The sequence below is a fragment of the Camellia sinensis genome, chromosome 1 (genome assembly GCF_055761805.1).
Source record: "Camellia sinensis isolate YWXY chromosome 1, ASM5576180v1, whole genome shotgun sequence".
NCBI classification, from domain to species: domain Eukaryota; kingdom Viridiplantae; phylum Streptophyta; class Magnoliopsida; order Ericales; family Theaceae; genus Camellia; species Camellia sinensis.
Window position 1 is genome coordinate 237,971,932 of NC_138961.1, and position 17,011 is coordinate 237,988,942.

At 39.6% G+C, this 17,011-nt stretch overlaps 1 pseudogene; it reads left to right on the top strand.

The window, feature by feature from the left end:
* The first annotated feature begins 1,809 nt into the window (after window positions 1–1,809).
* LOC114284874 (E3 ubiquitin-protein ligase ATL4 pseudogene) lies at window positions 1,810–16,528 on the top strand (annotated as a pseudogene).
* The last annotated feature ends 483 nt before the right edge of the window (window positions 16,529–17,011 follow it).

Sequence of the window (17,011 nt, forward strand, 5' to 3'; positions counted from 1 at the left end):
CTTTCTTAAGCTTTTGAGGTAAAAATTCTATCTTATATCCTTTGAGCTAATATTATTATTACTTTGATATGAAAAAGATTGATTATACTTCATATGATTTGCAATGTATACTCTTTGATGATGCTCTTGCCTAAGAATCATGCCTATGCTTAAAAGTGTGCTATATATTGAAATTCATGATTTTTCTTGGCATATGGATTGCTATACCTTGAACATGTTTCAGTTTTTGGAAATTACATTAGCGCCATGAGATCATATTGAGTTTAACCTATTATGAGTAATATTTGGTATTCTACATAATGCTTGAGCTATGATTGTTAAATCTTCTAGATTGTATATTAGTATCCTTGGTAGATTGCATGTTGGTATTATTTTGGCATCCTATTTGATATTATTGATGAGAACATTTTAGTTATGAGCTTTCATTTACCATATCTCCTATTGATTTTGCCAAATGAAACAAGGGGAAGAATTTAAACTTGATTATTTTTTAAAAAATCTCCTTAGTTTCTATTCTGTTTTTGATATCAAACTTATGGGCTTGCACATTCACATGTTACTATTTTTTTTGCCCATTATTGTCAAATGGTATGAGCTTCAATTGTATGATCATTATGTGCTATCATTTTTTTGGTATCATAGAGCTACCTTGATATAGATGATTATTTGTGCTATAATGAGACTTACATTCTTTCATCCTATATGTTGTACCACACTCCCTCATTGTGCTTGATTTTGTTGAAAATGTCATCAAGGGAGAAAAAGAGATTTGATTATTTTAGTATCTCTGATTATTTTGGTATCTCTATGCTTTTGGTATCTTAATTCTTACAACATGACATTTGAGCTGATTAGTTGTTGATAATGTAGGAGGAAGATAGTTTTTCTCAAGAAAGAGTGACTTGAACTTTAGCTCTATATTTATGCTCTTGCTTGGCAACATTGTTTGATCTATGCACTGTTATGTCTATTATAGTCTTGAGATTGGTATGCTCTTGCCAAGAAATTGAGAATTAGATCATGCTCAAATGCTTCTCATATACTCATTAACAATTTGGTCTCTCATTATTATTTTTTGTTTGGATTTAATTTTCTTATTTTTTTTCTGCTTTTTAATTTCATTTTTCAATACTTAAACATAAACACCACAACAAATCACAATACAAATATTTACATTAAAAAAAAAAACACCTTTCATTTTTTTTATGGCCACACGCCGATCAAAATAAACATAAAAAAAAACCTTCATTTTTTTCCGGCCATACGCCAATCTTTCTTACTCGCCTCTTCCATCGTTTTCTTCTTCTTTTTATCACCTTGGACGACCCTTGACGCCCCTGCCCCCGTGCTTTCATCGAAAGCGACGACTCCCCGCTGGCTATCAAAGGCCAAGAATGACGTTGCTCCAAATTGGGCCATGGAGGTGGTCTTCCGTTTAAGCTCTTTATTTTCGGCCTTCAGTGCGCTTATTTTTGCTGGCGCATCCTTGTACATGCACTGGAGCAGAGAGAGTTGGGCGTTGACCTGATGGAGCTCACTCGTCCTGTTTTGTAATCGGTGAGCCAATTTTGTGACTGCCATCACGGTTTCCATATAGGACGTCGGTGTGAAATGATTGGCTTCTATGCCAGATTGAGCTGCCATGATTTGCTTAATCGACATCATAGGAAGGTTAGGAAGAGGAATGACAGGAAGAGTAGGAGTATGGGCACTCGGTCCAGCCGAGCTTATGAGATCGTTCAGGTTCGGAAATAGAATGAGGGGATGGGATGAGGAAGCCATGGTTTAGAGGTGAGAGCTGTAAACAAAATGAGTTGCAGAGAAATAGAAGAGAACAGACTGAGGTTTGGCCTCCTCCATTCAGTTTTTTTGTCTCTCGATGAGGAAGAAGAAACAGACGAGAGTGGTGAAGAAGAGATAGAAGAGAATGGTGAAGAAGAAAATGGAAGAGTGTGTGATTTAGAAGAAGACTGAAGAGAAGAAGCAGAAGAGAAGAAGACAAGGAGGGCGCGATAGCCGAGGCGAGCTGCTTTTGTCGGCCAATGAAACAAAAGCTAGGCCGCGTGGCAACTGTGTTTTGCGAAAAACGAGAGCGACGCGAGAGAGTTGTATATGTAATATGTATATATTTGTTGATTGCCCGTTGATTGATATATATATATATATATATATTTGCTATATATAATTTTTTTGATGCCATTTATCACTATCATGTTCCTTCTCCTCCTCCAGATTCTGACCCATGATTTCTTTTTGATAATGTCACAGGGGGAGAAAATTATATGATGTTATGTATTATGGTATTATTTTCAAACTAATCTGATGTTATGTATTTATAGTTTGATATCTTAATCTTATATCATGTTATTGATTAAAGCTTATTTATTACACATGTGCTAACCTATGTATTTAAAAATGAATTCAGGGAGCATGACTTGAGGATGAGCCCTTGTTACTCCCAAATCAAATCAAAACATCATTGTGTGCCATCATCAAAAAAGAGGAGATTGTTAGACTTATTTATTTTGATGATTTATTTAATTATGTTTTAATTTATTTGAAAGAGAAAAATAGAATCCAAAATTTATTTTGATGATTTATTTAATTATATTTTAATCAAAATTTGTTTTAATGATTTATTTGAAAGAGAAAAATAGAATCAAAAGTTATTTTGTCCCATTATTTCTCACCTAAATGTTTATCCTAAATGTTGTTAGAATGGATTAATATTTGATTAAATCAGGAGTTTAAACAGCCCAAAATAAAGGTTCAAACAGCCTAACACAACAGCAGGCTAAAAGGTTCAAAAGGTTCAAGTGGAAGATATTCAAATTAGTAATGATGGAAGTACAACAGCTATAAACGGCTATAAAGGTTCAAAAGGTTCAAGTGGAAGATATTCAAATTTGTAATGATGGAGTGAAAAATATTCAAATTGATAATGATGGAAGTACAACAGTCATAAACGGCTATAAATTCAAATAACTACAACGACTATAAACGGTTATAAATTCAAATGAATACAACGGCTATAATTTTCATTATATATACCAAAGCCTCTAATGTAAACAAGTTACAAAATCCTGAAAATATTATTTGATCTATAATCACTCACATCTATTCTTAGAAATTATACACTGAGCCTTATAGCATTAAGCTCATCTTTCCTGTGTGAGATTTACAGAAAAATCAATACTTCATTTTATATATCTATCTTTGAGAGATATTTATTGTAAGCTTTCTATGAAAACAAAAATACTATTTTATCTTATAAAAGTGTTGCAAACATTGTGTTATTGAAATTGTAACGCCCTCAAAATAATAACATTAAACCCATCAGATAAGACATGCATTTACATATAAACTAACCGCATTCCTTTCATTCATTAGAATTCCAAGACATAAGTATTACATGTTAACCTCATAACAAAATGCCCTACGGGCTTACAGCTTTCCAAGTTAACACTTGGTTACAACAAAGAGTTCTAACTCGTTTACACATTAAGCCCTTGGCTTGAAATTACATGTAATACATCAAAAGTAAAACGACAAAACTATGCCCGCCACTAGCCTCCCAACTATGTCCTTGGAGGTGGCATGCTTCCTGTACCTGAAAATGATATTCCCATATAGGGTGAGCCACAGCCCAGTAGAAATACACTAAACCAACCATGGACAATGACTAAAACATTAGCAATTGATAGTTGGTCAACACTGATACAATCACATAAATTACATATTTATGTCAATGACTTACAAGTCCCAATTACTTTTCATTTTCCCTTTTTCAACAGATAAGCATGCTAGCTCTATCATCATTTCCACAGATATGTATAAAAACTATATCTCACATTCAGATAAGCATAAAAGCTATATCCACATTCTCAACAGATATGTATATCAACAATATCCACAGATAAGCATACAAGCTGTATCCACACTCTACAACAGATATGTATATCAACAATATCCACAGATAAGCATACAAGCTGTATCCACACTTCACTTCACAAAGATAAGCATATGAGCTCTATCTTCACTTCTCTAGACAAGCATATGAGCTCTGTCTACGGAGTTCATCCCCTATCTCCTCCCAATACCTATCCGGTTTAGAGGTACATCCCCTATCTTCCCCTAAACCGCGGAGTACATCCCCTATCTCCTCCTCTACACATAACGTATATAAACACATTGGTTCTATATACAATCACACAATACACACAATTAATGTATTCTATCAACCGTCAAGTTCCATGACACATTCCATTGATTAGTTTCCGTTTACCTAATCATCATGCATTGTCTACAACAATCTCGACTATCCTCCACCGATAGCCCAAAGCAGTTATTTCTAAAACAGAAAATAAATGCACAAATGGATATTCAATCAACATTTCATTTCCTCATTTCTCACCAATTAATTATCCCAATTAATTAAACAATGTAATTAGGCCATTTTCCATAATTACCATTTCAACCCTTAGGTCCCATTTTCATCAATGATTCAACAATCATTCTATTTTTCTATGCCAAACATGCATCTAGGTTTATTATGAATAAAACCCCAACTTTTGTAAAATTACACAAAAGCCCCAAACTTTCACAAAATTACCAAACCAAGCCCAACATCTCAAAATACCAAAATTTAAAGACAAAACCCATAGAGAGGAGTAGGATATCCCTACCTCGAAGTTTAAGCCACAAAGGAGATGAAGACTCCAAGATCAACTTGCTCCAAATCCAAACTTTTTCAGATTAAATCGAAGCTCTCAACGCCCTCTATCTTTTTAACAAAGGCCCTAGGCTAGATTCACACCCTAGGGAGATCAAATCTTAGAGAGAGTGCAAGTTTAGAGAGAGAGGGTGTCGGATTTAGGGTTTAATCAAAGAAAAGGACTGAAAAAGTGATGTTTTAGACGCTGCTGTCCGCTGATATAAAACACTCTCGCTCGAGCGAAGGATTGGTCGCTCGAGCGACCAGACACAGAAAACTCTCGCTCGAGCCAAGAAGTTCTCGATCGAGCGAAGAAAAACCCAGACCGCTCGAGCCACGAAAATCTCGCTCGAGCCAGAAACTACAACTCTCAGGTCCAGAACCGGGGCAACACTACTCTCGCTCGAGCGACAGACTCCTCGCTCGAGCGAAGGACCAAAAATCTGGGCAGCAACACTAGGCTCCCAAACACAACCAACCTGTAACAAACCTGCCCAACACATCCCATACTCAATATACAAAGTAAAAAGGATGCAAACAAGATAATAAACAACATCCAACATCCACGGACACATGTCCGGATCACTGTACAACAAGGGTAAACCCGGGATCGCTATAACCTCCCCCCCTTAAAGAATTTCGCCCCCGAAATTAAGCACAAGTTTTCAAAAACAGGTTTTCCTCCATTTTAAACAATGTTACAATTTAACATTCAACAATTCGACCCATTACCGGTCATCCCATCCCTTTAACAAGAGACATATCACAATATGTAAACAACATATGTATTATCAACATGCATCAACATTATGCACTAACTTTCCAATGTCAACAATATACTTAACACCTATAATGTTACATTCAACTTCCATATGAGGCAAGTTCCAAAACATACTTCCAATAGCTAAAACATTTTCAATGTTTCACAACTTAAGACATATATAAAAGCTCTTAAGTTCAACAAAATGTAAAATTTAAATACAAAATTACATATCAATAAACAAGTTCGGATATTTCTCTCGGACTTCCAACTCACGTTCCCAAGTGGCTTCCTCCACTCCGTGATGTTTCCACAAGACTTTCACCAAAGGAATGGTCTTGCCACGCAGGACCTGATCCCGCCTATCCAAGACCCGAACCGGTCTCTCCTCATACGAGGCATCCTCATCTACCTCTAAATCAGCCCAATCCAACACATGTGATGGATCTGGCTCATACTTCCGAAGCATACTCACATGAAACACGTCATGTACCCCGGACAACTGCGGCGGTAAGGCCAACCGATAAGCAACCTCACCAATCCTCTCAAGGATCTCAAAAGGACCTATAAACCGAGGGGATAACTTCCCACTCTTTCCAAACCTCATCAGACCTCGCCTAGGTGATATCTTCAGAAAGACATGATCACCTACCTCAAACGCCAAAGGCCTCCTCCTACGGTCGGTATAACTCTTTTGTCGACTCTGGGCTGTAACAAGCCTCCTACGGATAAGCTCAACTTTCTCCGTCGTCTCCCTAACCAACTCCGGACCCAACAAAGGTGCATCACCCACCTCGGCCCAACAAACTGGAGACCTACACGGTCGGCCATACAAGGCCTCAAACGGTGCCATACCGATGCTAGACTGAAAACTGTTGTTGTAGGCAAACTCTACCAATGGCAAGTGCCTCTCCCACGTCCCACTGAAGTCCAGGACACAACCCCGAAGCATATCCTCGAGGATCTGAATAGTACGCTCGGACTGCCCGTCAGTCTGAGGATGATAAGCCGTACTAAAGGTCAACTTAGTGCCCAGTGCACTCTGCAAACTCTGCCACAACCTAGCAGTAAAACGAGGATCTCTATCTGAGACAATCGTCACTGGGACCCCGTGCAATCTCACTACGTCCCGAATATATAAGTCGGCAAGATGATCTACCGAATCTCTCACGCGCATAGGAATAAAGTGCGCCGACTTAGTCAACCGGTCTACAACCACCCAAATAGCATCACTACCCCGTTGAGTCCTCGGAAGACCTACAACGAAGTCCATAGTGACATGCTCCCACTTCCACTCGGCAATAGGCAAGGGTTGCAACAAACCCGCTGGCCTCTGATGCTCGGCCTTCACTTGCTGGCAAGTAAGGCATTTCGATACGAAAACAGCCACATCTCTCTTCATACCCCGCCACCAAAACTGGCGACCCAAATCCTGATACATCTTAGTACCTCCCGGATGCACCGCAAGGCGCGAATGGTGAAACTCTCGGAGTACTTCCTCTCGGCAAGACTCCGGTACAAACAAACGGTTTCGGTATCTCACACTCAGGTCGGGATACACCGTCAAACCCTTCTCAACTTTCCCACTGGAGATCTTCTCTCGGAGGGATTCTACCTCAAGGTCACCTCTCTGTGCCTCTAACACTCTAATCACAAGTGTAGGCTGCGCAACAACAGAAAACAAGGCCGCAGCCTCAACAGATTCGCCCAGTAGCAAATCAAACTCGCCAAGTGCTCCCAACATCTCCCATTCCCGGATGGCTATACAAGCTACATCACTAATGGTTTTCCTACTAAGGGCATCGGCCACAACATTGGCCTTTCCCGGATGATAATGCAACTCAAAATCATAATCCTCGATGAACTCCATCCATCTCCTCTGCCTCAAATTCAAGTCTCTCTGTGTAAACAGATACTTCAAACTCTTATGATCCGAGAATACCTCGAACCTCTCACCATAAAGGTAGTGCCTCCAGATTTTCAAGGCAAAGATCACAGCTGCTAACTCTAGGTCGTGTGTGGGGTAATTCTTCTCGTGTATTTTCAACTGACGTGAGCCATAAGCTACCACTTTCCCCTCTTGCATCAACACACAACCCAAACCCTCTCGTGAGGCATCACAATAAACCGCATAACCCAACCCTCTCTCCGGAATAATCAACACCGGAGCGGTGGTCAATCTAACTTTCAGCTCTTGAAACGACTTTTCACAAGTCTCACTCCACACAAACTTGACTCCCTTCCGAGTCAGCCTAGTCAACGGTGACGCTAACCTGGAGAAATCTTTCACAAACCGACGGTAATACCCAGCTAATCCCAGAAAACTGCGGATCTCAAATACACTCTTAGGCTGTGCCCAATCTTGCACTGCCTCAACCTTGGATGTATCAACAGACACCCCTTCCCCGGATACCACGTGGCCTAAGAATTTGACTTCCCCCAGCCAGAACTCACACTTCCCAAACTTGGCATACAGTCTATGGGCTCTAAGTAACTCAAGCACCACTCTCAAGTGTGCCTCGTGCTCCTCCTCAGAAGGCGAATAGATAAGAATATCGTCCACGAAAACAACCACAAATCGGTCTAAGAACTCCCGGAAAATTCGGTTCATCAAGTCCATAAAGACTGCCGGTGCATTGGTAAGCCCAAATGGCATCACCAGAAACTCATAATGGCCATACCGCGTACGGAATGCCGTCTTAGGAATATCTTCCTCCCTGACCCTCAACTGATGGTAACCCGATCTCAAGTCTATCTTAGAGAAACAACGGGAACCCTTCAACTGGTCAAACAAATCATCTATACGGGGCATAGGATACTTATTCTTAACCGTAGCCCGATTCAACTTCCGGTAGTCTATACACAATCTCAAGGCACCATCTTTCTTTTTAACAAAGAGGGCCGGTGCTCCCCACGGTGAAACACTAGGGCGAACAAAGCCCTTATCGAGCAATTCCTGAAGCTGAACTTTCAAATCAACCAACTCTGCTGGAGCAAAACGGTAAGGTGCCATAGAAATCGGCGCCGTACCAGGCACTAAATCAATAGAGAACTCTATCTCTCGGTGAGGTGGCAAACTAACAAGATCTTCGGGAAAAACATCCGGATACTCACAAACCACCCTCGGCAATACATGCTGGGTCTCACCACTCTCACCACTCTCAAAGCTAGCAAGTAGACTACTAAGCTCACTTCGCCCTCGCGAATCATACCCCGGTGGCAAAACACTACCAACCCGGTCTCCCAAGAAATGGAACCACTCCCCGCTCAAGGTACACAATGTAACCCTCTGGCGGTAGCAATCAATAACAGCCCGGTATGACGATAACCAGTCCATACCCAAAATAACATCAAAACCCTTCATGGGCATGACAACAAACGGAAAAGGAAGCCTATAATCGGCGACCTCTATATCACATCCTCTAACACCCTGTTTCAGGATCAACTCACCACCCAAAGGCGATACCACACAAATAGGAGATGCTAACTGTGCTAACTCCAATTCCAAAACAGATGCAAATGCAGCAGATACAAAAGAATGAGATGCACCCGTGTCTATCAACACACTAGCAACTGAGTTGCAAAACAGAAAAGTACCTCTCACTACTGATGGAGCTGGTACTAAATCCTGCGCGGTAACAGCATACACGCGCCCCGTAGGCCCCTGGTCTACCTGCTCACCTCTCGGAGCAAAAGACTGTTGCACAGACTGGGATGACGAAGCTCCCGGATTGGCCCTCGAGGCCTGCACAGACTGAGCTGGCTGAAAACCCTGCGTCTGCCTAGAACCAGACGCTCCCGAAGTGGCACTCAACTGTGGGCAAAACCTCTTCATGTGCCCAGGTTGTCCACACTGATAACAAGTCAAGAGCTGCCCCCTGCCCAAACTCTGACTCGACGGTCTAGCTGAAGAAGAAGCAGCTTTCTGACCCCCACCCTTCTGCGGGCAAACTGAAACCTTGTGACCCATCTGGCCACACTTGTAACAAGTGAATTCCCCCTGACTGCCTCTCCCCGAGCCTACACTCGGCACTGGAAAGGTCGATCTAGAGACTGCACCCTGAGACTGCTGAGGGTTATTACCCTTCTGTCTCCTGCCATCACTCTGACTATCTTGGCTCCTCTTGGAGCCTCTCTGACCCTCATCCTCCTCCTGCATCATAAGCTCCATATGAGCTGCAGCGTCCACTAGGTGTCTATACTCTCGAATATAAGACCCACCAATTCTCAACTTGAGGCCCCGCCTCAACTTCCGCTCAAACTCATAGCAACGGCGTTCCTCAGACGCCACCAGTTCAGGTGCAAACCTAGACAGACTGGTAAAAGTAGCCTCAAACTCGGCCACTGACAAGCCCTGCTGATTAAGCCGGCTAAACTGATCCCTCAGCTTCTCCCTAGCTGCTGCTGATAAAAACCTCTCCTGAAAAGCATTCACAAACGCCTCCCAAGTACCACCAACACGAGCTTTCTCGTACTTCCACCATTGACCCGCATCTCCCTTCAGTTGAAAGGATGCCAAGGTCACTTTCAGTGCTCCGTCCTCGATGCCAAGCATCTCAAACGTCTTCATTGTCTGTTCGAGCCATTCATCTGCCTTAAGCGGTTCTTTAGGATCCCCGATAAACTCGTCCGGATTACACCGGAAGAACTCCCTCTTCAAGAAGGAAGGCCCTGTCTCAGCTGCCTGATTCCCAGCTCTAAGAATACCTAAAGCTCCTGCTATCTCTCTGGCCAAGGCACCCATAGCCTGCTGACCCACTGGCTCGGCCACATTGGCCTGCCCAACTCCCTCCTGCATTGCCGGAATCTCACCCTGTAACGGTACTTCCTGCCTCGCAGGTCTACCACGCCTAGCACCTCTTCCTCGTCCTGACATCCTAATAAAGGTAACACAGAACGTTAGCACATTCATAGGTGTGCCGAAACTAAACACTCACGTCCTAATGCATGGACAAGTGTAATTCACTCCACATAAGCACATAAACACATAAGCACTTACGAATTTCATTTCCGGATAATGATAGTCCCAAGGCGTTACTAGAGTTCCGGTTAGAAATAGCATTGATCAAGTGCCTTTCCAACAAGACTCCCAGAAACTCAAGGATCCAATCAACATCCTAGAAATTAAATCCCATACCCACATAGTCACATAAGCATGTTATCACTTAAGCACATAGCATATGGTACTACATCTACATCTCTATCAAGCGAGACAAACCCATTGTGATCCTAATCACTTCCCACGTACCCAAAGTATTCGAACCCGGTACGCTCTGATACCAAGTTGTAACGCCCTCAAAATAATAACATTAAACCCATCAGATAAGACATGCATTTACATATAAACTAACCGCATTCCTTTCATTCATTAGAATTCCAAGACATAAGTATTACATGTTAACCTCATAACAAAATGCCCTACGGGCTTACAGCTTTCCAAGTTAACACTTGGTTACAACAAAGAGTTCTAACTCGTTTACACATTAAGCCCTTGGCTTGAAATTACATGTAATACATCAAAAGTAAAACGACAAAACTATGCCCGCCACTAGCCTCCCAACTATGTCCTTGGAGGTGGCATGCTTCCTGTACCTGAAAATGATATTCCCATATAGGGTGAGCCACAGCCCAGTAGAAATACACTAAACCAACCATGGACAATGACTAAAACATTAGCAATTGATAGTTGGTCAACACTGATACAATCACATAAATTACATATTTATGTCAATGACTTACAAGTCCCAATTACTTTTCATTTTCCCTTTTTCAACAGATAAGCATGCTAGCTCTATCATCATTTCCACAGATATGTATAAAAACTATATCTCACATTCAGATAAGCATAAAAGCTATATCCACATTCTCAACAGATATGTATATCAACAATATCCACAGATAAGCATACAAGCTGTATCCACACTCTACAACAGATATGTATATCAACAATATCCACAGATAAGCATACAAGCTGTATCCACACTTCACTTCACAAAGATAAGCATATGAGCTCTATCTTCACTTCTCTAGACAAGCATATGAGCTCTGTCTACGGAGTTCATCCCCTATCTCCTCCCAATACCTATCCGGTTTAGAGGTACATCCCCTATCTTCCCCTAAACCGCGGAGTACATCCCCTATCTCCTCCTCTACACATAACGTATATAAACACATTGGTTCTATATACAATCACACAATACACACAATTAATGTATTCTATCAACCGTCAAGTTCCATGACACATTCCATTGATTAGTTTCCGTTTACCTAATCATCATGCATTGTCTACAACAATCTCGACTATCCTCCACCGATAGCCCAAAGCAGTTATTTCTAAAACAGAAAATAAATGCACAAATGGATATTCAATCAACATTTCATTTCCTCATTTCTCACCAATTAATTATCCCAATTAATTAAACAATGTAATTAGGCCATTTTCCATAATTACCATTTCAACCCTTAGGTCCCATTTTCATCAATGATTCAACAATCATTCTATTTTTCTATGCCAAACATGCATCTAGGTTTATTATGAATAAAACCCCAACTTTTGTAAAATTACACAAAAGCCCCAAACTTTCACAAAATTACCAAACCAAGCCCAACATCTCAAAATACCAAAATTTAAAGACAAAACCCATAGAGAGGAGTAGGATATCCCTACCTCGAAGTTTAAGCCACAAAGGAGATGAAGACTCCAAGATCAACTTGCTCCAAATCCAAACTTTTTCAGATTAAATCGAAGCTCTCAACGCCCTCTATCTTTTTAACAAAGGCCCTAGGCTAGATTCACACCCTAGGGAGATCAAATCTTAGAGAGAGTGCAAGTTTAGAGAGAGAGGGTGTCGGATTTAGGGTTTAATCAAAGAAAAGGACTGAAAAAGTGATGTTTTAGACGCTGCTGTCCGCTGATATAAAACACTCTCGCTCGAGCGAAGGATTGGTCGCTCGAGCGACCAGACACAGAAAACTCTCGCTCGAGCCAAGAAGTTCTCGATCGAGCGAAGAAAAACCCAGACCGCTCGAGCCACGAAAATCTCGCTCGAGCCAGAAACTACAACTCTCAGGTCCAGAACCGGGGCAACACTACTCTCGCTCGAGCGACAGACTCCTCGCTCGAGCGAAGGACCAAAAATCTGGGCAGCAACACTAGGCTCCCAAACACAACCAACCTGTAACAAACCTGCCCAACACATCCCATACTCAATATACAAAGTAAAAAGGATGCAAACAAGATAATAAACAACATCCAACATCCACGGACACATGTCCGGATCACTGTACAACAAGGGTAAACCCGGGATCGCTATAGAAATCTTGAGAGTGATTGTGAATCACCTAAGATTTGCAAGGGTTTGGACTTGTGAAGTCTGTGCAAAATCCGTGGAGGATTGCTCCATTTATAAAGAGGTTGCTAGTACCTCTGTGAAGCTAGAAGATAGTGAAAAATCTCAAGTGAAACTTGAGGAGTGGACGTAGGCCGAGTTGAAACCGAACCACTATAAATTTGTTTTCCTCTCTCTCCTTTATCTCTTTATTTTATTTTAAATTACCATAGCTATATTTCATATTTTTACTGTGCTAAAATCATTAACTAACATAGATGTTAAGACACTTGTTTTAATTATTATTTTTTTCATTAATTATATTTATCTATTGTGCTAGTCATAATTTTTATTAGGGTATTATTAATTTTAATTATAAAAACTTAATTCACCCCCCCTCTTAGGTTGTCTTTTGGGAAACACAAATTATCAAAATTGTACTAAATATATATATATATATATATATATTAAAAAAATTTTAAACTAATAATTTAAAAGGTTATAAACATAAAAGTTAACTTATAAATTTCATGTATACCACAAGATAAAATATTAAATTACTTTAAGATAATTATAATAATTTTTTTTAATTTATAAAGTTCGGTGTTACACAAATAATCACATGATGCAAAAGACCAACTAATCACTTTGTTTGGTTCTAGTTTTCAGAAAATTCTACTTTTTTATTTTCTGTATTTTAATATTTTCAATGAAATTTTTTAATATTTTAAGTATATTTTTTTAATTTTTAGACATACCTAACATAAATACACTTAAAAAGTGTAATATTTGTGAAAAAAATCTTTAAAAAATACACCACATATCAAAAAATACAAAAAAAAAAAAAAAAACAAAAAAAAAAATTCAGTACATTTTTCATATTTTTGTGTATTTATTAATTTTTTAAAATATTTTTCGCAAATATTTTACTATTTAGATATATTTAAGTAAGGTGTATCTAAAAAAGTAAAAACATTTCTTAAAATTTAAAAAATATTCACTAAAAAGAAAAAAATACGAAAAACAAAAAACTCAATTATCAGAAAACTGAAACCAAACACACTGAATAATTTCTCCAACAATGGCTAAGTCCATCTCGTCAAATGCCTTAAATTCTCTCTCTTTCACTCACACACTCTCTTTTCTATCTCTAAAAACACCCATAAGAGCATTTATTCGTTGGCATTTGATATCACTGTACGACGCCCTCTCTAGAGAAAAATCACACAGTGTAAAATTGTTTGCACTTAGTAAATTTATTTTAGAATTAATTTTAATAATTTAAATTATTTATTTTTTGAATTTATAAAATAAAATATTCATATAAAAAATCAAAATAATTAAATATGAGTAATTATATTATTGAATCATATTTATTTTAAAAAAATAAACGATAAATATAATTTTAAAAATAATTATCAATTCTTAAAAAATTAAATATATCAAAACAAGATGTATAATGGACTACATGAATCTCTTAAATTCTCTTATATTAAGATCTCAATGTAAGAAAATTCAAATTCTAAACTTTTAGATTACATATATAATAAGTTATAATATGTAATTTAAAAGTCAAAAATATTTGATGATTATTTTCATAAACATTTTTCAATATATCTATACTAATATATAATGGGAATCCTCAACTTGGTGTCCACATTTTCTGGAAGTTGTGTCAAGGTAGTTTTGTTGACCAAAAAACCATACTATTTGATGACTTTGGCATTTTACCCATAGGGGTAAACATGTAATATACAAAACCTTATAAAGCAGTGAACTTAACAAACCACTTTCCAAAGGCCACGTTCTCATGACAGTCACATTCCTGAGAAGGCTATGTTCTCCTTTTTACTGTTCCATTTTTCGCTAGAAAAAGAAGACATTAATTATGGTGGCTTTGTTGAGCGAAGTATTTTCCCTTTTCGCTGCTTTCAAGTTTCATCTGGCCTTCCAAATTGCACATTGCTATAGCTATAGACGGATTTGAGAGATATAATTTGATATGATTTTTCCAATTCTTAACACACTGAAGAAAACATTCAACCATATGAAATGCAGGACAATTGAAGAAAGTACAAATGATTCATTATGCACTGGATTTCTGCAATTAAAATGTAAGTATTCCTTTTATCTTTTGCATCACATTTGCACCCAGATTCGGTTTCACAAACTTTGGAGCCAAACATGAAACTAAAATTTTACATTAACCATACTATTTCCACAATTGAAAAACTGTTACACTTCTCAGGTTTAAATTCAATCAGTATGCATATACATTCAACCATAGACGGATTTGACAGATATAATTTGATATGATTTTTCCAATTCTTAGCACACTGAAGAAAACATTTAACCATATAGAAAGCAAGACAAATGAAGAAAGTACAAATGATTCATTATGCACTGGATTTCTGCAATTAAAATGCAAGTATTCCTTTTATCTTTCGCATCACAGTTGCACCCAGATTCTGTTTCACAAACTTTGGAGCCAAACATGGAAACTAAAATTTTACATTAACCATACTATTTCCACAATCGAAAAACTGTTACACTTCTCAGATTTTAAACTCAATCAGTATGCATATACATCATGTGTGCCACAACTTCTGGTATATGAAAAAGAAGCTGCCCTTCCTTCAGCTTCTCTCTCGCCGGTTAAATACATCAACCTTCCATCAACCCCCTTCCCCCCTCTCTCTCTCTCTAAACATGCCTCGTGTGTTTGCTCGTGTGGACGATGTTTATTCACCGCCATTTTTCATCGTCAGATGAGGTACCAACACCGTCACAATCCCTCAGATCACCCACAACGACTCTTCTCCGCCGTCGTCATCTTCACTTGCGACTTCTTCACTAATAATCATCATCATCGCCTCCTCTATCATCGTCACTGCCTCTCTCTACCTTCTCCTCCGTTTCATCACTCGCCACTGCAACAACCGCTCCTTCGCCGCCGTAGATGACGTCGTCTCCTCCAGAAACAACCGCGACGATTCAAATTTTGAGCAGCGAAACTCCTCCAACGATTTGATCAACTCTCTTCCTCTCTTCACTTTCGGTTCCGTCACCGAAAACATCGGCGACTGCGCTGTGTGTTTATCGAAGTTCGAGAGGAACGATAAGCTACGGTTACTTCCTTTGTGTTGTCATGCTTTCCACCCTGATTGCATTGAAGCGTGGCTTTCGTCCAATCAAACGTGTCCGTTGTGTAGGTCCGCTGTGTATCCTACTGAGGAAGATGTACTGAATCAAATCATTTCGTCCACGGTTCCAGAAGATCGCGGGAACAGTTTCCGGATTGAGATCGGAAGCGTGAGTCGACGACGAGGTAGGTCCGATTCCAACGATGGTCGAAGATCGTACTCAATGGGCTCGTTCGACTATATTGTCGACGAAGGCTACGAAGTCTCCGTAGATTCCACACATCGGCGAGGACTCTCTGATTGTACTTCCGTTAGCATGGACTCGGCCGGAGTACCGGTAGTGGTGAACGCGCCGCCGGGAGAGAATTTAGCTTCTGAAGTCGCTGGACGAAGCTGGCTGAGAGACTACGTGGATGGACTTGCGCCGATTTCATCTCCCACGTTATCATTTCGCAGCTCTGGCAGGTTTTTCACTGGTAGTAGTCACCGGAGCAACACGGTAGTCGCCGTCGGCGAGGAATTGGAGGCTAATCGTATTGGAGAAGAGATAAGTGAGTTGTTTCGGTGGTTCTCAGGGGTATGATTGGTGTATAAAATTAAACTTATAAATTAGTATAGAAGTAAAAATCTCTTTAGGGATAATAATTGACATTTTAAATAATTAGTATTGGCATCTTTAGACTTGTATCATTTTACTAGTGGTGATGAATAAATGATCTAAGAATACAAGAAGAGACTTTTATAGTGTTCTTGGCTATGATTTATATAGCGACCCCGGTCTTTTCTCTTTAGATTATTGTATCCGGACTTAGGTTCCGTGGATCCAGTCATTATTTAATGGTTTTGGTTGTCCTTTAAATCTCTTTGTATTTGAGGTATAGTTTGTGTTGGGCAGGTTTGTTACAGGTTGGTTGAATTTAGATGCCAATAGGTGATGCCCAGATTTTGGCCTTCACGCTCGAGCGGAAGTTTTAACGCTCGAGCGGGCCCTTCGTTGTTGCTTCTACGCTCGAGCGGGAGTTTTTACGCTCGAGCGTGATTTTCCATCTCCCAGTACTTTAAATCT